We start from the raw sequence: 5829 nt of genomic DNA, 5'->3' as shown, positions 1-5829 counted from the left end.
AGGAACGGGCCCCGGGCTGTTATGACAGCCTGGACCGCGGCTCGCGCCTGCGCGGCGGGGGGGGGGGGGGGGGGGACCTGCCAGGCTTAGTGCGCCTGCGCGGACAAAAGACCTGCGGGCGCGACGCGGAGGTGGTGTGGAGGTGGGACGTCGGCCGGCCGAGGGGGTCCCCGACCTGTGAGCCCCAACTTTTAACCAAAAAGAAATTGAGGAAACGGACTCAGAGAAAGAGTAAATATGAACTACGGGGTTTATTTAGGGAAATTGGTATGCAGGGAAAGGCTAGGGAGAGTCAAGCCAGAATCTTGCCCGGCTGGAAAGAGGAGCGGAAGTGGAAAAAGAATCGCCGTCACAGAGAGAAAGACGCATGCACACGCACACGGCCTCTGACACGCGCACACACACGGCCTCTGACACACACGCACACACACGGCCTCTGACACGCACACACGGCCTCTGACACACGTGCACACACACACAAACACGGTCTCTGACACGCGCGCACACACAAACACGGCCTCTGACACGCACACAGTCTCTGACACACGCGCATGGCCTCTGACACACAATGCCCCTGACACACACGCGACACACACCATGACATAAACACTTGTGGGAAGCAGAGCATGGGAGTGTAAACTCTTGGCCTTTATGTTAGAAAAATATAGATCAGATGGTAAAGTCCCATAGCCTAGAAGACAGTGACGTGAGGAGGAAGACATTCACCTCCCCCCCCCCAACCCCCGCTTCCCAGCCAGGCTTCAGCAAAACACGGACGGGAGATTCGGGTGCCGGGAAAATGAATAGCCAAGAGCCACTCTGTAGTTAATCGGGCTGGAGTTTGACAACACGCTCGGGTGTGTGACGCAGAGACCTGAATTTGGTTTTTGGACTCTGGGGGTCTGCCCCAGGAGGGGCCCGTCTACGCAGTGTGCCAGAATGGGGAAGAAGTAGGGGCGCTGTCGCTGAGCAACTGTTGCTAGGCATCTCAGGTGAGACTGGGTTGGACTCCAAGTTGTAGCCCTGCTAGGGCAGGCAAGGTGCCATCTATAGCCTTTGCCCCTGACTGACTGCCTAGTTAAGAAAAACCACCTTGTTCCCCTGGTGCGCCCATTCTCTCATTCTCTCCATCTTTCTCTGTCAAATAAATAAAAATAAGATATTTTTTAAAAACAACCCAAAATACTTCCACACACAAAAAAATTCTAGCCAGGTGTCATGGTGCACGCCTTTAATCCCAGCATTTAGGAGGCAGAGGAAGGAGGATTGCCATGTGTTCGAGGCTAACCTGAGACTACATAGTGAATTCCAGGTCAGCCTAGGCTAGAAGAGCAAGATCCTACCTCAAACCCCCGCCCCCCCCAAAAACCTTCAAAATGGCCTTAAACTTGTTTCAGAAGCTGTCATTCAACTCCCAGGGAGAAAGTTTCCACAGTGATATCATTGTGTGGAATTGTTTAGAGAAGTAAGACTCACCTTTGCTTAAGTGGATCTCAAGGTCATCCTGGTCGGCTGTCAGGACCGTCCTAAAGCAGCTCCACACACCTGAGCTCTCTAGGCAGCGGGCTTTGCCTGCTGGGATTCAGCTCTGTGGACTAGAAAGACATTCCTGCTTCCTATGTAACAGGCACTTATAACCTGCTATGCTAAAAAACACTGATTCCTAGCATGGGTCCACAAGGTAACTAAAAACAGGATGGAACCTGGCATCTCTGCCTTCATTTGGCATCTCTTCGTCACTTTGGGTCAGACTCCTGTCTAACTGCACATAGGTGTGCTGATTGCTCAGGAGACATCTGTGTAAACACAGGTCATACAGATCTCACCCCACCTCAGAGCTTCAGGCACAAGTATAGGAGTGAGACATCTTGTCAGCTTTCATAGAGTATTGTTTCAGATTCCTTCCCCCAAAAGTATCTGAAAGTCTCTTCTAAAACTTTTAGTCACCTTGGATTCCAGGAGCAGTAGAGGTTCACAGAGAGATCACTACATAACAGAACCACTCCCCAAGCAGGAGCATTCACTTTGTGGGAACCAGCTTCTCTCCTTAAGCAATAAGGACTTCTTTAGAGCCCCTTGCAGAACCAGAACTGCGATGATCATCCTATGCCACCCTTCCACCAAGAGTGCTGAATACACAGACCTGTGGTTCCTGTCCCACTTCTTCCCATTTAAACCTGAAACTCATGTTGGTATCCTGAAGACAGACTAAAGTGTCACTGATTAAATCTCATCTTTTTTGCCATCCTCCCCCCCAACCATTCCTGGTCTTTAACTGGAGTGTTGGGATGAATGACTGAGCCTAGCCTGTTGGGACTCCTGGAGCCAAGCTTTGGTTTAAAACTCTATCTAGTAAGGCTGTCCCTGGAAAGGCTTCAGAAATGGTTAAAGGATTAGAGAAATGTCTTAGTGGTTAAGGTGCTTGCCTGCAAAGCCTAAGCACCCACGTTCGATTGTCCAGGACCCACATAAGCCAGATGCACAAGGTGGCACATACGTCTGATGTTTGCAGTTGCTGGAGGCCCTGACATGCCCGTTCTTTCTCTCTCCCTATCTGCCTCTTTCTAGCTCTCAAATAAACAAATAATATAAAAAAATAATTTATAACCCAAGAGCTCTCAGTCTGCATCTCAGGTCAGCTGGCTCATGTGTCTCTCACCATGGACTCTTGTGAGCTCCTTTGCATCTGTTCTTGAATTCTGTCCTTGCTGGACCAAGAACCTCCTGAGACCCTCCTGGACCCCAGATATAATAATGGTCTTGTCCCAGCAGCAATGGAAAACTAATCCAAGGAGTATAGACCACCCATGGCCTTTGAAAGGGTACTGTGAAGTTCCCAGAAAGTTTTTTAAAAAGCCACACCTATGTTAAAGATTCCACAGGGCTGACTGACTGTCAGAATGTCATGATTGTAGAGTTGGAATGTTGCAAATCAAGGGCCAAAAATATCTTAGCTCTTATTAGTTCCTTGTCACTTGTTCCCCATCACTGTCTGACCCAATAAACTTTTGAACATCAGATAAAATTTTGTAGTGTTTTAATTTAGACCACAATTCCAACAGCTAAGATTGTCATCAGATAACATCTGAAGCCTGTTTTGGGGTCCCTGTTTTGTTGTAACTTGCCTGCCTGAGGTTTCCTCTGATATGTTTGAAAAAGACCTTGATTTATGTCTTTGTTTTGTTGTGAAAACTTCATGAAACTGTTTCCATGTTGGAATATGTTACTTGGGGCAATCTGAATCCATGCTGTTATGCCACAGTCACTCATACTGGGTTCAAGAATTAACTAGTACCCATGTAGACCAGCTGACAGAAAGCTGGAAGAAGCCATTCTGCATGCAGTTCAATGGGAGAAAGAGAAATCAACCAGTGAAGATACTCAACAATGGACACTGCAAGCCTTATAATTGTCCAGCCAGGCCAAATGAGCCAATGGGTGCAATAGTGGCACATCTGTCATGGTGGAAATCAACTACCCTCTAATTGGACTGGAGGGGTGCTCCATGGGAAGGAATATATCTTCGATACTGAAAACTTAAAACAGGGACAGTCATATCCCTAGGGGTATGATGTCTGCTGCTGTCTGGCTAAATGTATATACTATGCTTATCAAACTGGCCAGTAAGCACTTCTCTTAAAGTTCATACCCTTATATTAATGCTACTCTCACTTTTGGCTAGAGAACCTTCTCTTTTCAGATGGCAGTGACCTTGGGATGACTAACAAGGTGTCATGGTGCTGGAAAGAAGAGAGGAGTGCTCAGTACTGCAATATCTCTATCACAACTTCTAAGGCTCAGGGTCTAATGCGGAAGAGGTGGAGGAAAGAATGTAAGAGCCAAAGGAAGGGTAGGACTCCTTACAACATGCTTCTCCCAGACACAAAATGGCCTGTATGTCCATGACCTCACAGTGCCTGACACTACCTGCACAAGACCATCATAATAGGAAAAATCATGACATCAAAATAAAAGAGAGACGTTTGAGAGGGGGAGGGATATGATGGAGAATAGAGTTTCAAAGGGGAAAGTGGGGAGACAGAGGGCATTACCATGAGATCTTTTTTATAATGGAAGTTAATTAAAAAAAAAACTTGAAAAAAAATTAACTAGTACAAAATAAATAAATAAAGTGGATAAAAAAATAAAATAGTTGGGTGTGGTGGCGCACGCCTTTAATCCCAGCACTCAGGCGGCAGAGGTAGGAGGATTGCCATGAGTTCTAGGATAGCCTGAGACTACATAGTGAATTCCAGGCCAGCCTGGGCAAGAGCAAGACCCTACCTTGAAAAACCAAAAAAAAAAAAAAAAATAATAATAATAATGATAATAAAAAATAGACCTTGAAAGACAGAAAATAAGAATGATCTGGCTTACCACTTTTTTTAATGAGAGAGAGAAACTTGGTGTGCCAGGGCCTCCAGCCACGACAGTTGAACTCCAGACGCGTGCCCCGCCTTGTGCTCATGTGCAGCCTTGTGCACTTTTGCCACCTTGTGCGTCTGGCCTACGTGGGACCTGGAGAACTGAACATGGATCCTTAGGCTTCACAAGCAAACGCCTCAACCACTAAGTCACCTCTCCAGCCCTAGCTTACCCTATTGAGGACATATAGGGGTGATGAGGCCCCCAAAGCAAAATCCAGGAGTGTCCTTAAACCTATAAATGAACATCTGGCTCTTCCTTCTCTCTTTTCCCCTAAAGGAGTCTTTTGGCCTCCACCTTGCGACAGGCCAGAGATGTCAGAAGCTTTCTGGAAGAGCACTCCTTCATAGAAGGATGACTTCCTCTCCTAGGAATATAAATGGGATTACTCTCTATCCAGGGAATCTAGCAGTTCCTGGATACCTCAGGTGGAGGCTAGACTGATCAGCTCAGCCCCCACCCAACAAGTTCCCATAAAAGACCCCACTTAGGGTCATTAGGTGAGCTTGCCCATTTCCAGGACCCCCCTCATGCTATACAAAAGCTGCCTTCTTTCATAAGCTCTGTAATAATCTTTCTAAACTTCACCCTCTATGGTCTGTGGATTTCATGTGTTGAAATTCACAAGACAAGAACTTGGAGGCCATGGACTCAGTGGAAGTTGTGTGAGGCCGTGAACATTCAGCACCCTAACTCCAGAGGTACAGCCCAGCTGAGCGCTGAGGAAGCCTCATCACTTTCTACATTCCCATATCATCTCGAGGTGAGAGCTGTGCTTTGGGTCAACTCTGTGAAGCCACGATGAGCTCAAATCCCAGTTCCTCCTGGTCCTGCCACCACGATATCTACAGAGTTACGAAGCCTCAGTGAGCTTCAGTTGCCATGAAACAAGCAAGAGCCCTCGACCAGGTGTTCAGGCCAGAAGGTCACAGCCTGGGATTAACTTCCCTGACCACCTCCTTCAGAGAAGCCCTGAGCGACCTCTGTGTCCATTGGTTCTGTGCAGTCTCCTCGGGCCTGGTACAAGCACTGATACCTTGGCACGAGGGCAGCAGGTCACTGGTGCGTCAGCATCCCAGGGATCATTTTAACGAGCAGCTCCCACCTCCCCCTGGCACGCGTAGATAAAGCTCTTCTCTGCTGTGCTGGTGAGGCGGTGGTGCCTCACAGGTAGCACACTCAGTGGGAGGAAAGGCCCCCAGCATTCTGGGGCGAGCACTGAGTAGTCTCATGGAATCTTCCATCACCCCGAAGCATGCTTGAACATCCACTTACAGAGCAGACAGACTTCCCCCCGGCATTTCAGCACCCAGTACTAATTTGATGAGGACTGGGGAACACTGGGCATCTGTAAACATACATTTTTAGACAGTGCATTCTAAAATACAACTGGGTCTTCAGTGA

Source organism: Jaculus jaculus, chromosome 5 (genome assembly GCF_020740685.1).
Source record: "Jaculus jaculus isolate mJacJac1 chromosome 5, mJacJac1.mat.Y.cur, whole genome shotgun sequence".
Lineage (NCBI taxonomy): Eukaryota > Metazoa > Chordata > Mammalia > Rodentia > Dipodidae > Jaculus > Jaculus jaculus.
The sequence above is the reverse complement of the archived record's forward strand: the minus strand, read 5'-3'. Positions refer to the sequence as shown.